The sequence below is a fragment of the Rhyacophila brunnea genome, unplaced genomic scaffold, assembly GCF_057557595.1.
Source record: "Rhyacophila brunnea isolate RB1 unplaced genomic scaffold, BYU_Rbru_1.0 scaffold_7, whole genome shotgun sequence".
NCBI lineage: Eukaryota > Metazoa > Arthropoda > Insecta > Trichoptera > Rhyacophilidae > Rhyacophila > Rhyacophila brunnea.
Window position 1 is genome coordinate 30,933,529 of NW_028233339.1, and position 20,150 is coordinate 30,953,678.

Genomic DNA, 20,150 nt, shown 5'->3' on the forward strand with positions numbered 1-20,150 from the left:
TTGGTATTCAATATGCATGTATTATTATATGTACTTACTTAATAAATTCTCTATTAAGTAGAAGTAGATAATATGTATGTATAATTTTGATTACTGATAAAGTCGATCTATCAAACTAAAATATTTATAAATATACCTATCTACTTTTAGTTCATTAAGTTCAAACTAAATCAATTGATCGCATTATCGTAACCATGGCAGTGATAAAAATATAATTTACACGCAATGCATAATACAATTTTTTTATTCAACTCGTGATAAGATTATAATATAATTTGAATACTTACTTAGTAAGCAATACTCAACACTTTTGATAGTATGCACTGAAAATAAGTCTGGAGTAAAATTATATTATTTATATATTAAAAAGTAAATGGGTATCAATCAAATGTTGATAAACATCATCTTATACCAATAGATATGGAGCCTAAATATATGAAATTGAAGCATAGAAATGATTTTGCAAAGAACTTTACACTATGACATTTATTTGCCATTTTTCAGATGATTAAATAAGTATCTACCCTATAATAGGTGCTACACTCCGGTGTAATTATTAAATTGAAAAATCAAATAAAATGTGATTAAAACATTCGAGTAAGTAATCACAATGCACATTCAATACAACCATTACGTGTGTCAAAAAAAACGAAATTACCACTGAGTGATGATAATATTTGTGCAGTTTATCAACATAAGATAAGTATGCTTCATGCGGTTACTAAATAATTTTAAATGTCATACCAGAAATAACATATATGGCTCCTTTTACTTATAGTCCTAATTATTTGGTCTCAATATAGTGGAGGTTATATTATTAACACATTCACTGGTGACCAGATAATTTCTAATTAATTACCACATTTAAATATCATGCTAATTATATCTAATGGCCAACTAATGGATACGCGCCTAGCGCTTCTTTAGCGCTGAAAGACTTAGCATACGCTGTTTAATGAGGAATGCTCATTAGTCATCTGAACATTACTGCACTTTCCGACTGCCTTTCTACAAGCCATGCTCACTTTTCACCCGCTTGAATTTCGTAGGTCACTTCTACTTTTGAAACATTTTTGCCTGCTATCACGCGGGATGGGTTCCAATCTTGACGTCCTAAAGAATTAAAATTTACTTGCGCCTGTGAATTACCAACGTGGTCGCACTTATTCTGGGTTAAAACCGTTCCTCGAGTCAAGCATATCGGCCAACATTTGCGAGGGGTGTAAGACTAGTCAATGCGCTCCCTAAATTCACATATATTTTCAATGATGTGCTGTGCATTTTATTTTTGAAACTTTATTTTACTGTTTAAAATTGTTTATGTTTTTTTTATTTCTTTCTTCTTCTCTCTCGTGAGGGTAATATTTGTTATAATGTAAATCACATGATGTGAACGCCCTTAATTTTGATTTATGTCCATAACGTTTTGTTTTCTTAAATAAATTATCGGGCTACCATAATAATTGTGTAACTATGATATTTATTTATTAATATTATGTTATTCATATTTATTATATTTATTTTTGAACAAATATTAATACTTCAAGAAATTTAGAAACAATATTATCAATGAGAGTAATTATAATATAATATTATGTAAGTAGTTATTATATGCATTGCCCCGATACATTAAAATATGAATAATTTTATTCTAGTAGAAATTTTAATCCCAATTCTATGTCGTCGTGAAAAAAAACGGAGGTTTTTTATATATCATAGTTTCTCACAAATGTCTGTTTACATGTCCCTATGATTGATGGTCACTGTTTCATATTATTATGTATTATATTTGGAGGCATCGGATTAGGTCTTTGATATCATGTACTACAATGTATGTACCTTTTAGGAAACACAAAAATAACCGGAAGTGGGTTATCTTATAGATGAGGTTGTAACAAGGTTTAATTCTAGAAGGGGTGAGAAATATGTAATACAAGTAAACGCTTGTTAAATAATGTCATTTTCAATAGTTACGTCTGTATCATAATATACTTACATTAAACATGTCACGTAAAAGAAATGTGCATTCAATATTGGTAATATTTCAGAACATTCGTATTTATTGCGTTGTATGGCCTGATCGTTGTTAAGTTGTAAACCGAAATGAGATTCTAAGTCTTGGTTCATGGTGAATTTCTTTCACATTTCTATCTTATTAATCCGTGTTTTTGATACCTACAAATATGTGAATTCAAACATGAATCTTAATTTACTCAATAAAAACTTATATATTATTATTGCACCTTATAATAGAACTATGTTGATGAATAAATTATACAGTAGGTTATATTTTTATGTATATTTTAATATATTATTATTATACTATTATAAATGGTAGGTATTCAATTTCAAACGCTATGAAAATTAATTGACTAATATCTTCATTATCTTTGTTGAAAATCAACAATTTATAAATATTTTCTTTTTCTCTCATATCTTCCATCCATTCAATATTTTTGTTACTGATAAGTGATAAGTGATAACACTAACAACAGCTGATAACCTGTTCAATGAAATAACTAAGTATGGTATAGCAATGTTAATATGTATTATCCTCATGAATTCGGTAATAATGATTATGATAGCAAAATAGTAAAATTATTACTTCGTAGACTTTGTGGTTTATATTTATGAAGAAATATTTTACTTATTTTAACAAATAATATTCTTCTCATATTATTATCAAACGCCACAATTTCTTCGCACAATTCCTAAAACTACTTTCAACTATACGCACGTACACAGTAGGCATATTCAACACTGCTATTAAGTTATGCTAATTGGGTAGTCATAAATTAAATAATGACAATCTTTATACAGTTAATAAATTATAAATTATATATATTCTAAGTTTTCCATCGATGCTCAGACGTGACATAGTGAATCTAAGAAAATATAAAAAGTTTCGGCATAACACTGAACTCTTACTTCACTATCACTAGATTTATGTGCCCGTTTGCCGGGTGAAATACAAAAAAAAGCATTGTGGATGTCAAGAGAGTATTTGATTGAAAAGAACGATGTACTTTGAGAAGCTTAATGATATGAATGATATGCATCTGAGGTGAGAAACTCTGGTAATAGACCCAATGGTAGACCTTAAGGGGACCAAACCCTCTTCAAATACAATGCCGGACTTAACCGCATGCAATGCGAAAATACACGTCATATTTATAGTAGTGAAATCGAAATCACTTAACAACATGAATTCTGTATGCCTTCTCCAGGTGACTGTCTGCCATCCATCAAACTAGCATGAATTGACGCTGTACTAGTATCACTATAATATGAACTATTTCTGACAATGTGATTTAATATTTGGGTATATTATGTTTTCATTTCTGTACCTACGTAATTCTATGTTTTATTCCACAACCTGCTGTCATACGAGTAAGTGAATAAAATATGTACATTAATATTGCAATAATAATAAACGGACCATTATACAAAATTATACAATTTGGAAATATTGTACTTAATCGTATAAGTTTGATAAATACTTAACTAATTAATACTACGCACTGTTTTATAACGATTACTGTTTTAATCGAGAGTTTTCAATAGAAAGCAATAAAGAAGAAGTGTCGCATAGCTCACCTTGCAAAAAAGCCGCTAATCCAAATATAATTTCACCGATTTCAAACTTTTCCCACTTCCGTTTTGAGCGTCGCGACGCTTATTACCGTTTCGTTTCAGCGCCTGCACTGTACTAACACCAGTAAAGCGCGTCGCGAGCCCCTTCCTATACAACATCAGTTATCAGTAAAGCAGGGCGCTATCTACTGTTTTGCATATTAATGGCAATTTAAAACACGTATTTTTATTTTATGTCGTTGACTTTATTAATTATTTTTCGTGATCATTGACATTATAATCGACTTCTTTAATTATATTTTATACGTTTATTGAAAATCAACGTGACAAAAATAATATAAAAATGTACTTTAAATGGTTAGAATAAACATTTTGTTCTGATATTAATATTATAAACTAATAAATATATTTATTGTTTTTTAAAACATTATTTTATTAATTCCTTCCAACACTTAAACGAGATGCTTCTTCATTTATTTTAATTGAATCCGTGCGTGGTTTGATTAGAATTAACAACATCGTAAAATCAACTAAAGAGCGATATGTTACCATGTATTTCCGTTGTGTGGATATAAATTGGCAGTCATCAATATACCTAGTTGGAAAACCCATTGAAATAATTTATGGTAAAACATATTATGACATTTTGTAATTGATTGACATTTTTTCTCTGTGTATTCAAGCTTTTACAATGTCCAGATTACTCTACTTATCTTTCTTTGTCTCATAAACAGATTTATTTTGTATACACGTGTTTTATTTCACTATCTATGAATATTTACTTAGTCAAGACTCATGATAATATATGAGTTATGGTATATTTAAAAAAAATCTTTAATGATTTTGAATCTCGTGGCTATTTCTATAAACATTGCTTGTACCCAGCGATTCAACCCAATAGATTTATTGAATTGCCAAAAACTAATCCATGTACATATATTTAGATCACCACACCATAGAGCACTAATCGTTACGTGTCGCTTGTAATTTCAGTTATATATGTTTATTTTATAGGTGGATTGCAAAATGTAAAAATATAATACTTAAGCAAAATAATATATTATTTCTCGTCGTAATAGCGCCATATTTTAGGACAGCCCTGGTTGTTGTGTTGAGCGCGCACGTGGCTTTCAAAGGTGCGTACTAGATGAGTAAAGTTATAGGTTGTATTTTCACTTTCATCCCTTAATCGAAAGGGCAAGTGAGCGAATTTTTCTGTTCGAGGGAAAATATTTTAAATTCAATCAATGTTCGCGTGTACTTTATTTTAATGACGATATTAAAAAATATTGTATGCGACAAGAAGATTGTAAAGAAATGGCACAGAGTAACACATACATATATATCGACTTCACATATTAATCATATTAAAATTATTTCTCAGTTTAAAATTAGAATAAATAATATTTTAGATTTCTTTCAATTTGGTAATGTCTGGAAAATATTTTCCATATTATATATTTTAAGTTAACCATTTTTGATTGTCCTCTAACTAGTCATCTAAAATTAAATAATAAATAATATTACTTAGTGCATTTACGGACCATTAATAACTATTTAGTATAATATTATCCATTTTCCATAAAGCTAAGCTACAATTCCTTTGTAGTACAGGACTTTGTAAAACTGCAAACATGAATTCAAAACGTGAACTTTTGACTTTAAAATGCCCTTATTTAATTTAATTTACAAATCTTTTGTTTATCAATTTTATACCAGACAGCTTTATCAAAATCATCTTTGCGCTGATAGATTAATGTTTCCCCCGCAATCTTAAGAGTGTATTGTTCTTAACAATTGAAATATTTACGTAGGTACCGATGTATGTAATAGGTATATTAACTTATATCTTGTAAGATCATATTTTTATCAAGTTTATCTTCCCGCGTAGAATAAAAATAGAACAAAATCTTGTGACAATAAATATTATTTTCTAATTTCCAACGATATATCGTGAAGGATCAGATGACCAATTCGTCCGGGTCAAAACTCACAGCCATGAAGTCCTCACGAAGAAAAATCATACATATATATCTGCATTTGAGTTTGGTGTGGTTGAACAGGTACCGTTAAAAAAAAATCGGTTAGGTACATGTTCGAACACGCGCCTTAACATCATTTTACTCCCTACTTCAATTATAGCTTGTCAATTTATGGCTACGGCCGTATGTTGTAGCTTAACCACTGGGGAATGCCAAAAGAAATGGCGTATTTCAAAAAAACACTACCTTATTCTTAGGTCAATAATTATTATAAAGCAATCATTATTCGTAGGATGTTTATCGCACTTAAATGGTCAAAGACATAGCTTATAATGAGTATCTTTAGAATTATCTTCAAATGTGTTAATCTTGCCCATTTTTTGAATAATATAATGCCCAATTCTTGTCAAATTTGGGATCACAGAGATTATCAATATAATTTTTTATCGTAAATATTTCACTATAATAATGTCGATATAAATTATACTGATGGTTTTATAAATGCGTTTAAAAATTAATAAATGTAAAAAATCTTAACACCACTGCACATTTATGTACTGAAATATTACTATATTCTAAAACATTAGAGCGAGAGGTTTAAAAGAATACTATTTTATGTAATAAAAATACTGTATGCAGTCTATATATAAATATAAAGGATAATAAGGCTTCAAAATTATATAAATAGATTATCTACAACGTTTAAGGTATGTCCAGGATCATGCTTTGAAAATAGAACAAAAGCTCCATTTTGACCTACGCTGAGCATTTACCCCCTTAATATTATTTATCTACATTCTAAGATATTGATTTTACTGATACAAATATGTAGGCGTAATTACACTATCTCGGGGTTATTCCGCCCACTTTTTAAAAAAATCTGTCTAAGTCATTATCACTGTTACGAGGGAACAGCAATGTAGTAGAATAATACTCATATCACGTGCTGCAAACATGTTAAATACCATAACCCATATATATATATATGTGTATCTTCCATCTATCCATATAAGACATTTTAACTCTCAATATGAAATTACGTGAATTAGTTTGATGTATAATAGAATAGATATAGGCGGCTTTCGTGGTGCAGTGGGTAAGGCGCTGGCCTTCCACCCGAGAGTTCTGGATTCGATTCCCGGTCACGACAAAAACATTTATGTATTTTTCTCAAAGCCTGGGTGTTTGTGATTGTTCAAAATTACTAACAACCACCTTGTACGAAAAAGCAAGGACATGGTTATTAATAATTCAAAAAAAAATAAAAAATAGATATAAGTAATATCAGATACTTACTATATAGGAATTATTTTCATTTTGTTTGAGTATAGAAGGTCTTGGGATTTGTGTTTGAAATACGTCTGTGAGAAGGAATTGCCGATAAGTAACCGTTATTGAAAAAGTGTGATATACGATGTGTGTCGAACATCGCGTAGAGGGATTATATCTCTATTAATAACAGTTCATCCTTTTTATATCGGACATATATGTAGAAAGCGTATAGATGTTTTACAGTAATAACTTTTACTAATATATATATTATTGTATGATTGCTTACATAGTAGGCAGCTGATATGTCGATATGTTGTAGACGTTATTTTGTCCAGCGCATCTATTCTATACGCAAGACTAACAAGTCACTACACAATAAATTAGTTGTAATTGTTACAATAAGTTATATGTTTAAGATAGCTTAAACGGCTGACTTATTGTAACAATTATAATACCTCAAGTGGTATCGAGGGGTGCAAGACTAGTCAATGCGCTCCCCAAAGACGTAGACATTTTCGGTGATGTGTTATGTATTTTGTTTTCGAAATTTTATTTTTCTGTATACAATTGCTTGTTTTCTTTTTTGTTTTCAAAATTTATTTTTTATATATAAAATTGACTAATTTTTATTATTATTATTATATTCTATTCTTCTCTCTTGTGAGGTTAATATTTGTTATAATGTAAATCTCATGTTGTCAACGTCTTGAATTTAGATTTAGTATGTCCACAATGTTTAGTTTTCTTAAATAAATAAATAAGTAAATAAATATGATAAATAATTACCCTCGATAGCCACCGATAGCGGCCGATCGCTGTCTTGTATATAGAATAGATGCGCAGGATGGGAATAGATAGCTCACATGACAGACATTAAGGGTGTCACACGTCTAAACAAGAAGCTGAGATGTGGATAATGCTGCTGCCCTGTTGACAAATAATCCGGATCACGGTATACAGTAAAAAAGAAGAAGAAATAATACTTCATAGATAAATAAACATCATATATGTATATCTACGTCACCGTCGTCTTCTGAAGTACTATCCAAAGTTAGAAACAACTTGTATGTATTTATTTATACAGGTAACGTAACGAAAATACTATTCATCGAAATGCGCAGTTAAGTATCTCTTATTATCTGATTTATCACGGGTATAGAATTTTCCCTACATTTCAACTCAATAGAGGCCTTTCAAAAAGGTTGTATCGTTATTTTCCTGAGTTTATAAAGCGCAGTAGCATTGAACTTCTTAACAAAGACGTTGCGAGTAACTTCCTACCGGATTCGAATACAAAATATTTTACTGTCAATGGGTTACTAACCTATAGTAAAAGCATTATAATTTTAGTGTGAAGTAAAACAGAAACAAACGTCTGATATAGATACTCATGTGCATAATTATTTAATCTGCTATATGAGCTTTTCATCTGCAACTATATTAAGAAACAGAAAACCGTTGACACAAAAAGAAAAAGTATTATAAATATATTTTATGATAATTTATTTTACCAAAAAATGCTTTAATCGGTTATTATGCTAACCATACCTTATTTTTTATTATATTTTCCAAGATTTATCGAGCTAGTCAAGCCAACTTCCATGAAGTTATCAACTTGACTGTGTACAGTCTTTAATATAATATTATCATAATTTTATTGGTGGACCGATGTAAGAAGTCATAATAATAATTAATAACATAATGAATGACACTATGGCTGTAATCCATGCGAACATAATATATTATGAATTATGACTGTATTGTATTATTATAATATTATGTCAGTGAATATAATGATGGCATAATAGTTTAAACTAAACTTTTGTTAGTCAAACACAATGTATACATAATAACGACCAGAACAAGTTCCGTTTGATAAAAGATTAAGTAATTGAAATATTATATTATGGAAGTTTACTATTTCAATTTATAGTTAGCAACTTTCCATATTTTTTTTTTAATTATCAGTTAACAATTCATGATACCAACATATTAACGAGTAGATCACTTTTTAATCGATCATGTTAAATTTAATATTATTATAAATTAGGAGTGGGATCTGTGAATGAAAACTATTTTGTTAGCACACTTTGTCCCTGTAGAGAACTGCAAGTTTTTAAATAAAATTTCATTAACACAAAAATACAAAGAATAATAGGTACATTTCGTTGCTGAATGGCAACACCTTTTTTGTTAATTCAAAACTGAATATTACATACGCGATTTAATAATGTTAGAGATTTTGATTACTATATACGTAATTTTTGAAAGACCTCGATAAAAGGTTCTAGAAAAAAATTGGTATTTGAAATCATGACTTTCACTATCCGGGTAAATGCTATGTATTATCTTTAAATCTATCGATCCGTATATTAATAATAATTTTCATATAACTATTAAAAGTAACGAAGTACAACAACTTACGCAAATGTGGCACTTCTAAATAGAAACCAAACGCATGTACGGTAGAGATAACTCGTTGGGCCCCCTTATTTATCACTAAACTTACTAGAACCAACGATAATTAGATCAGTTACCTGAGTGGAAACATTCAAATTCTATTTCGGTGTACAGCCTAGAATAGTATTTATAAAACACTCTCCTTCAAAATTACGAGCTTGAAGAGACATTCATTCAACTGTAAAATATTGGGCACTGAACATAAATATAATAAAAAATAGAGCATTATCGTAAAAGGTATTGTATTAAAAATAATGAAAATATTGATTTTCGTATTGTCAAATACAATATAATCGTAATTAATGTAATTTTCCGATAGCTGATTTTTTTATTACTTGTATAAACTAATAGGATTTATTGATCGAAGTCAGACGACAATAGTGTTACCCAGTTCTAACGTAAATATTTAAGTAGTAGGTAGTTATTTTGTTCGAATTTCATTAAAAGCATTCAGGAAAAATTTTGAACGCGTGTTTTCTTTCACGTGAACTTTCAAAAGTTTTAATCGTTTTGTAGCCTCGCTGTATATGGGTTTATTGACCTAATTATCTGGCCTTGAATAAATGATACAATGTATACTCGATCAAATAATTCTCTATTATTAAGGGGAAGATTATAAGGTTTGTATGTAAGTCAAATATTTGTATGAGCTTGCCAAAATGAATATGAGATTTCCCCCTACTCTCTTTCGGCACTTTATCAAATATAAGTTAGAATTAGGTGGTTGGTATTTGGAAAAAAAACAACAATGGCTTTATAAAAATAGGTTTTAATCATCTCACGACGTTTACATGAGTATGACCATAATTTGTGATTACATTTTAATATTCCTTTGTGTATTTTTTTTATTTTACATTTAATTCTCCTATTCCAGGGGTTTGTAAACTTTTAGATAAAAAATTTCCAGAACCCATTAATATATTTTAACAATAGTGTATTTCTCCTTTTATCATATTTGATTAAACTGGGGCTAATTTAATTAATAGCATTTTTAAATACTTTCACAGTTGTATCACTTATTGTTATAGCAGATATTGTTAACTATTTTTTTAATTGGCGCAAAAATATATCAAAAAAGGATTCCAGATAAATGTATCAACTAATTTTTCACGAACGTACTGCACGATAAAGCTTGCATATAAACATTATTCGAAGATTGTATCCAAGTAGGTAATTAATACAGAATTTGTCCTTTAAGGGGGGACATGCTCGTCGAAGGTCAAAATTGAGTTTTTATTGTATTTTCAAACCATGATCCTGGACACTCCTTAAACGTTGTAGATAATCTATTTATATAATTTTGAAGCCTTGTTATCCTTTATAGTTATTTTAAATATTTGGTGACTGCATAAAGTATTTTTGTTACATAAAATAGTATTCTTTTAAACCTCTCGCTCTAATGTTTTAGAATATAGTCATATTTCAGTACATAACTGTGCAGTGGTGTTAAGATTTTTTACATTTATTAATTTTTAAACGCATTTATAAAACCATTAGTATAATTTATTACGAGATAATTTTTGTAAAATATTCACGATAAAAAATTATATTGATAATCTCTGTGATCCCAAATTTGACAAGAATTAGGCATTTTATTATTCAAAAAATCGGCAAGATTAACACATTTGAAGATGATTCTAAAGATACTTATTATAAGCTATGTCTTGGACCATTTAAGTGTGATAAACATTTTATGAATAATGATTGCTTTATAATAATTATTGACCTAAGAATAAGGTAGTGTTTTTTTGAAATACGCCATTTTTTTGTCATTCCCTAGTGGTTAAGCTACAACATACGGCCGTAGCTATAAATTGACAAACTATAATTAAAGTAGGAAGTAAAATTATGTTAACGCGCGTGTTTGAACATGTACCTAACCGATTTTTTTTTATTTTTTTTTAAACGGTACATGTTCAAACACGCGCGTCAATATAATTTTACTCCCTACGTCAATTATAGTTTGTGAATTTATGACTACGGCCGTATGTTGTAGCTTAACCACTGGGGAATGACAAAAGAAATGGCGTATTTCAAAAAAACACTACCTTATTCTTAGGGCAATAATTATTATAAAACAATCATTATTCATAAAATGTTTATCACACTTGAATGGTCAAAGACATAGCTTATAATAAATATCTTTAGAGTCATCTTCAAATGTGTTAATCTTGCCGATTTTTTGAATAATAAAATGCCTAATTCTTGTCAAATTTGGGATCACAGAGATTATCAATATAATTTTTTATCGTGAATATTTTACAAAAATTATCTCGTAATAAATTATGCTTATGGTTTTATAAATGCGTTTAAAAATTAATAAATGTAAAAAATCTTAACACCACTGCACAGTTATGTACCGAAATATGACTATATTCTTAAACATTAGAGCGAGAGGTTTAAAAGAATACTATTTTATGTAACAAAAATACTTTATGCAGTCATCAAATGTTGAAAATAACTATAAAGGATAATAAGGCTTCAAAATTATATAAATAGATTATCTACAACGTTTAAGGAGTGTCCAGGATCATGGTTTGAAAATACAATAAAAACTCAATTTTGACCTTCGACGAGCATGTCCCCCCTTAACATATTTCATTCTTGTATTACCGATAGCATACGCGTAGGTATCAAAAGCTTTTATGTTCCTCGTTGACCGTTTACTGTTCCCTGTCTTTCAAAAGCTTAAAAATAGAACCAAAGGGGTTGGAGCGGACCCGTTTTTGAGTTGCTCCGCTCCGGGACCTAATACTTGCTCCAGTTCCGCTCCAGGGTCTGCTCCGCTCCGGGTAAAAAGTTTTAATAGGTATCTATGGTATGTACACAAATGTTAAAAAATTGAAAAATAAGTAGTTTTCAAAAAATTGCCATTTTTATTATTCAATCTATTAAACAAAATTTCCATCAGCAAATCATCTTAAAAAGTAAGATTATTTATCACTCGTCAGTGCTGCAGTAGTTAAAATAATTCATGTGTTGCAAAGTGTCAAAATAAATATAATATTTTCATTGGATTTTAGGACGAAAATTTAATAATAAAAAAAACATTCGGAGCAGTGGAGCTCTACAAATTGTCGGTGCTCCGGCTCCGCTCTTGCTCTGGGTACAACCTCATTGCTTCACTCTTCTGTGCTCCTGCTCCGAGCTCCGCTCCAATGCTCTGAATAGAACCAATCTTAATGTGATACCTATACACACATAAATAGTATTTTGAAAAACTTAACCTTTCCTTAAACTACTTACTTATCCAATTCTATTATAAATTTTATGTATTTTTATCGCAGAGCACAATATTATGTATATTGATCCTGTATCATTGCGATTAATCACTTGATTCAGGTGATATATGAAGGTTACAGTTAAATTGAGTGTAGATATTTGTTATCAATATATTATTGATTTTTGACACTTATGCAGTATTCTTTGTTATCAATATATTATTGATTTTTGACACTTATGCAGTATTCTTTGTCATATAAAATCATTTTTTTATTTGAAAGCCAACTTATTTGACCTGCTTTTCCCTTAAACTAATTGATTATTGATTTTGATTTTTAATATAATATAAGAATTATAATATATAAATTATCGAAAATCTTCTACGTCAAATATTTGAATCTATAAATAAATCGATTTAATTGTCATTGGATGATTATCAAACATGTAGGTGGTTTATAAAATATCTATCCTATTAGCATTGCTATTTTAAATACATTGTACACTTATTTAAAATAATTTAGGTACCTTACGACAATAATTTAGCAATTCATTGATAAATATGGCTTTAAGTATCGATATATAGTATCAAGACTTTGCGAGTTAAAATAGCCATTTCCCGCGACCTGCGGAGAACTAAAAAAAATATAGACAAAGGATAGGGAAAAAAGGGAGGGACAATCCTAGAAAAACTACCTTGCAGATGGAGTCTAGGGTGTGTGAACTCCAAGGGAACAAAAAGGAGGGGGTTGGAGCGGGGACAGAGGGGTGAGCGGGAAAGTCTACAGGCGCGGGCGAAACTGCAGTTTCAGGGAGCAACGAACGCCGAAATTCGGGACTTCCCGTTGCCATGGTTACGCGTGTGCATTAATATTTTTGGCGTATCCGCAGACGCCGAACTGAGAAGTTTTCGCGCCCGACGCTATTTTGTCAAATATTTTATCTTCCTTGAAAAATGAAGTAGAAAAATAGAGCACTTTAACTTAGTGTATCTAATAGATAGAATAATAATACACTGTATAGAGAAATAATTTCGAAACACTGGTTCATTTTATCTATATGTATATATAGTCGTAGTCATTTGTTTATTTTAAAATGTTCAAATTTATTGATGGAAAATTAGGTATTAAAGAAATAACAATGATTATTATTTTTTTACAAATGTGCAGTTGAATATCGAAGATGTCGTAACTCGTAGGATGAAAAGTCAGATAGATGGTGGAAGTATTGGCCAACCACATGCAAGATAGGTACTGGGCGTAAAAAGCTGGATGGAAGCTGCTCGTGACTGGGATTCTGGATTGGAGACCAAGAGCCGCACTGCGTTGTGTCGGGGAAGAAATATATGTGCTTTTAGTTAATTATAATCAAATATCATATTAGATAGTTAATTAGAAGTATTGTTATTTTGTTATACTTACGTGTTTTTTTTTCTAAATAATACATTCGATGTAAGGGGGGACATGCTCGTCGTAGGTCAAAATTGAGTTTTTTTTGTATTTTCAAACCATGATCCTGGACATTTCTTAAACGTTGTAGATAATCTATTTATATAATTTTGAAGTCTTATTATCCTTTATATTTATTTTAAATATTTGATGACTGCATAAAGTATTCTTATTACATAAAATAGTATTCTTTTAAACCTCTCGCTCTAATGTTTTAGAATATAGTCATATTTCGGTACATGAATGTGCAGTGGTGTTAAATTTTTTTTACATTTATTAATTATTAAACGCATTTATAAAACCATTAGTATAATTAATGACGAGATAATTTTAGTAAAATATTTACGATAAAAAATTATATTGATAATCTCTGTGATCCCAAATTTTACAAGAATTAGGCATTTTATTATTCAAAAAATTGGCAAGATTAACACATTTGAAGATCGTATTTATTAGTTATCAAATTATTAGTTGTTATTATTGCGCATGTTAATTATCTTTTCAATCATAACTTTTCCAGTTTGTGAATTTACAAATCATGTTTTACAATTTAAGTCTCATCCATTGTTGTTGGGTGAACCAAATAATCCTCAATTCGTGACTGACAGTACCACGCCCCTTCCTTCCATGTGCCGGCTGTCACGGATGCTGCACCCGGCCATGTAAATGTACTCAACCGTGTTATCGCGTGATTTGTTATTGACAAAATCAGACCACTCAATTTGGGGAAGTAATCGTATGACATTCGTAAAGGAGTTCCTACTATGTTCAACTGGTATTTCTCGGAACTAACTTTCCAAATATTATTATCTTAGTTTGGCGATATTGAAAACTCTATACTTATTTCAAATAATTGTGTTGTCTTATTCAAGATTATAAGACTACAAAGCTGAATCATAGCAATGGTCTCCTCAACAGCTTCCTTCATCAAGTCCAGTGTTTACATCGTTCTCAATGATCACTAATCTATATGTTGACATTAAAAAAATATTTGAAAACATCCATAATATAAAATCAGTACATCAGTACGACTTGATATTATTATCAATAGTACTGTATGTGGAATTTTATATCTTATGCCATACGAATTCCGTTGCCATGGCCGGACTTCCTTCACCCTACAGCGATGCTAGAAAAATGATCTACGCACTGCATAATATCTCACATAGCAGAAAGTATGGAAAGTGATAATGAACTTAGGAAAATTGCGTGATCTGGTGTGAAAATAAGGATCTCTTTTAAGATGATGATCCTATCAAAACGATGAAACTACTGGAAAACCCTAGATGGAAACTATATTATGCTATAATAAGTGCTAATAAGTATAATCAAAGATATTGTTAATAATCTGTGTGCGAAAACTAAAAGGAGATAAATCGGAAAAATTACAAAATTAGTTAAATATGACAATTTGCGGAAAGGAGAAAGAGAATAGAAGATAAAAGTTCAAAATTTGAAGTAGTAATCGTCGACTCAATTTTCTTTTAGTTGTCCAGAAAAGTAGTGATTTTAGACTCACCTTCATTTTTGTTCAAACAAAATTAATGAATGAACACTACCGATAATTGTAAATATAAATTGTTGGTTATTAGTATGGTGGCGATGAGATATCGCGAGATATTGCAATTAACCAGATCTTTGATATTCATTCAAGGTAAAGTTACAAGGATAAGGTGATTGTTATATTATTTTAAATGCCATTACGTGACAGTGTAATTATTTTTTTATTAAAAAAATTAATACAAGACAACTTCTTTCACATCTCAATTGCATTAACTATTTGTACATGTTTATAAATTTATCATTATACAAGACGCAATATTTTGGACTGGAACATTTCTGAAAGAGATTTCTGACAATCACTAATGTGATCGCTCTATCTGATTTTCTCCCAATATCCTAGTCAAACATTTTTGGCATGAATTTGATTTCAATGCTGTACGGCCATTAGTTTCCGCTAACTGCATAAATATAATTTACATGTACTTAATCGATATTACTTATTATTACTTTATTACTAACTAGTACTGTTAGTTGTACTATTAGTACTATTAGTAGGTATAGTTGTACAATATGATATTTTTTTATTGATCTTACGAAGAGGAATCACGATAATTTATTTTTAAGCGGATGCAACTCACACAGAAGTTCGGGAAGTCCACAACTAGCTTATACCACTGACTTAATAACTGACATAAGTCTAAATTACCTTACCGAGCCTTGACGCTTCCACCGCGGAACCCCGCAGTTTCTCTGGTAAATTTATAATATCCAGACAATCCGTCCTCTGGTTCAAGCGATAAATTTAATATATGGGTTGCAACCATAACCACCGTAGGTATGCTTATTTACAAGTCACAACTGGTTATTGTGTACGTTAAAGTGGCTAATTAATATAACCGTTCGTATCGTCCGAGCCTCGCTGTCCCGTTTTTCATACAAGTTGCATAGCAATATTGAAAGTATTTTTGATAAATCTAATATCAGTACGGTAAGTATTGAGGGGGGAGATTCAGACCCAAGGAATTTGTGTGTGTCTGAAGTAAGTCATTTAAACCCAACCTAATTAAATGAATACATAGTAGTAGATGCAACGATGTTTTAAAAATAATATTCAAAACGTATTTAAAGTTTTTTTTTTATTTACTGACATGTTTTCCTATATCCGGTGGCAGATAGCTGCGTAGTAAAGGTTCCACAAAATCGATTTTCGATTTCCGGGAACACTCGTCTGGGTTGCAATACCGAATCATCCCATAAAGTGGATTTGAGGACTCAGCATGTTACATTTTCCGTCAAGTAGGTACTGCTAAATGACAAAATGTACTTAGGAACTACTGAAAACTGGTTGAATTAGATAATTTAAAAAATATATACACCTGGAAAACGTACAACCTTCAATAATACGGATTATTAAATCAGTATTTTTTCCGGTAGGTATGCTAGAAACAGCACATTGTGTTGATCACAATTACTATAATGTATTAAATTTAAAATATGAATAATCTAATAATTGTATGCAACTTCTAATTTAATATAAAAGTCAACACAATCATATTTCCCAATTTCACTATCTTTTTAATGACTATTTTAACGAATCTATTGTTCCAGTGCCTAAATAATAAGTACGTAGCTATAATTATTAAATATTTTGTATTCAACGAATAATTAATAAGAATTAAGAATGTAACATTCTTTTATTGAAGATACATAATTTGATTCCCGAGAGACGCAGGTTCGAATCTTGCTAGTTGTCATATTTTTTTTTTAAGATTTTTTCTATTGGTTTTATATTTTTCAGAAGCGTTAAAATTATGTAAGTTATCATTCAAGAGTTCTTTTCTTCGATAATTTATTATAACAACAGCGATTTCGTCCGTAGGGATATTTATTAACTAGGTACTAATAACTACTAGTTTAAAGTCACGTTATATGACATCAGCTGACAATTATCCGACGGATGAAACTAGTATTAGTTAATTTATTGGAAATAATTTGTGGAAAATTAGTCAATAATTATTTCTTTTAAAAATTATATTCCTGATATAATTAATTATATTGATCGGTATCTGAATAATCGCTTTAAATTTATCGTAATAATATAGTGGTAACTAAAAGACACGATTTTGTCGCAGAACCCCATATAAACTGGTAGAGTACGAATAAAATTGTATTATAGGATGTTAAAAATACCATTTCCACTTCTAAGCTGAACCCAATAATAATAAATGGTCTTCCACAGAGTGGAGGTTATATTAAAAGACTTTTTCACGAATGATGGTTGTTAGCAATTCACTCAACCCATTGGGTCAAACACGCGTTGAAAAACAATAATATGCATCTTACTTGCCAATCTTAGGTGCAACATAAGGTTCGTATCTTTCAACCTGAACGAAACAAATCAAACTAAACCATAGACAATATACGTACAAATTGTATGAGTAGAAAGTAGACCGGAAATGGTTTGAGATTTGACGTTTGGTTCAGTGTATCATTAAAAATCAAACCGTTCTCGGACCATCAGAAATGTTTTGACATGAAACGTCAAACCAATTCGGACGATCCATTGACTAATGGCAATCTGTCAACGTGTTGATAAGCATTATTCGGCATTATCGTGAGGTGTTCATAATCATATGTTAGACATTTACACCATAGGAGTTCACTTGAATTATGTATATTATAGATTAATAATCAATACCTATTATTCATAAGTAACCATACGCGAACAAGACGCCGCTTTTGGTCATATTATCTCAAAATCCAGCCATATTTTCTATGCAAAGAGTTCGATTTAATATCATTACTATAATTATTATGTCAGACCATGAATTTATTTTCATTTTATTTATATTTTGTAACGGAGATTCTAAACTACAAACTGTGTTAAATCAACCCGGAATGACCTTTATATTACCTAACGAATTTTATCAATTTAATATGTTCGATTGTCGTCTAAGTCACAATATCATACTGTCGACATGAACAAGTGGTCAATTATGAAAAGCTTTAATCAAAAGTAATTTTTAAAAACTCGTCATACCTATAAATCTTATAAATTTACTAAATGGCTACCTTTTCATGAAGCATTCCTTATATTTTGTACATTTAAAATGAATGAATACGACAGTTTTATTAAATTTGTATTATTGTAGACCACGATAGGAGGTTAGAATTTCATAACAAGTTGACGTTTCAATAAATATGTTTCTGTTTTAGAGACTAATATGTTATGAATTAATTTTAAGTATTAGCAATAATACTAATTAGTTGTCAGAAAAGCGTTTCCGTGAACATTCTACCAAACGGTTCCAAATCAAATAAATCCAACGGTGCCATTTGATTCGTTCAATTCAGGTTCAATGATACGAACCTACTAATAATAATTATTTAGGTATACATATGCCCAACACCTTCAATTAATGATAGAATAATCGTGTAATAATTATGTCAATACATTTATATTCTGTCAATGTGTTCCATATGTTTTCAGTAAAATTAAAATAAATTAGCAAATTAGCTTCCACATAGTGGAGGTTGTTTTAAGAGTCTTTTTACCAAGAACACTAATTGTTAACCATTTTCCCAACCTATTGACACCTTGCAATGAATCAAATACACATTTTTATATATCTACATGCGAAACAGGCTTTACGATCACCCTTAACTTGAAAATAAACCCAATATTTAGATTAAAAACATAAATATATTATCCTAAAACATTTTTTTACTATACGTGTATTTCAGCTAAGCACATTATGAGAAAATCTCTCCATTGTATCGTTCCGCCCCTTCATATTTCCATTTAACCCCTGCAAAAGATAAAATATTTATTATTTCAAATAATCGCACGCTTACCCGGGGAACAAGCTGACACCATTAAATAAGATTAGTTTTGTGCGAAGACTTGTGGGTCTTATGGGGATAGTGTGAGATGCAAGTTACAAGGAAAATAGATTAGTGTCAACCCTTTCCAACTATTTAATTATGAGGGTATTTAATTAAATGCATTGCGCTTGATTTAATTTATGAATATACACGTATCATTTATTATATATAGGGATACGAACAGAAATGAGAAAAGTATAAATTATTGTTAAATATATAGATGAGTCTGCGATGTTATAATATATGCTATATTTCATTGTACGACTATTTTCAATATGCAACTACGTAAGCCTTTTTCAGGTTTTTTTCAAAATATTACTTGCGAAGTTGTATTTTGTACAAATATGCATCGTTATTACAATGTAGGTAGAATTCACTTTTTCGAGCTTAAATATTGTGACTAGAGCTTCCCGGCTAACCGGATAACCGAGTGTTTTTTTTTAAATAGCTGAAAACCGGGTAAATTTTACTAGGATAATCGGCTAATAAATTATTTTATACTTTAAATAATATCATGTGTGCTTACATATAACGCAAGTCAATATGCTACGTCAGTTGTCTTTGCAGGGTAGTTAAATAATTTCCGACAATGTAATAAATTTCAAAAATGTCTTTTTTGTGATAAGCAGACGGACCATGCTATTTTTAATCTCACCTAAACCAATAACAGTACCGAATGAATAATTTGTATTTTTTTCATTTTTTAAACCATTCAAATTTGACGGCTTAAAACAGTTAACCGGTTACTTGATCATAAATAAACCGAAAACCGGTTAGTAATTTTACC

At 30.0% G+C, this 20,150-nt stretch overlaps 1 protein-coding gene across 1 annotated transcript in view; it reads right to left on the reverse strand.

The window, feature by feature from the left end:
* Positions 1–3,711, reverse strand: part of LOC147064714 (rhomboid-related protein 2-like) — a 32,854-nt gene extending 29,143 nt beyond the window's left edge. Inside the window, exon 1 of the mRNA XM_085957438.1 lies at positions 3,598–3,711. The gene's annotated coding sequence lies outside the window, so the exon portion shown is untranslated. The remainder of the gene's footprint in view (positions 1–3,597) is intronic.
* Positions 3,712–20,150: the final 16,439 nt, after the last annotated feature.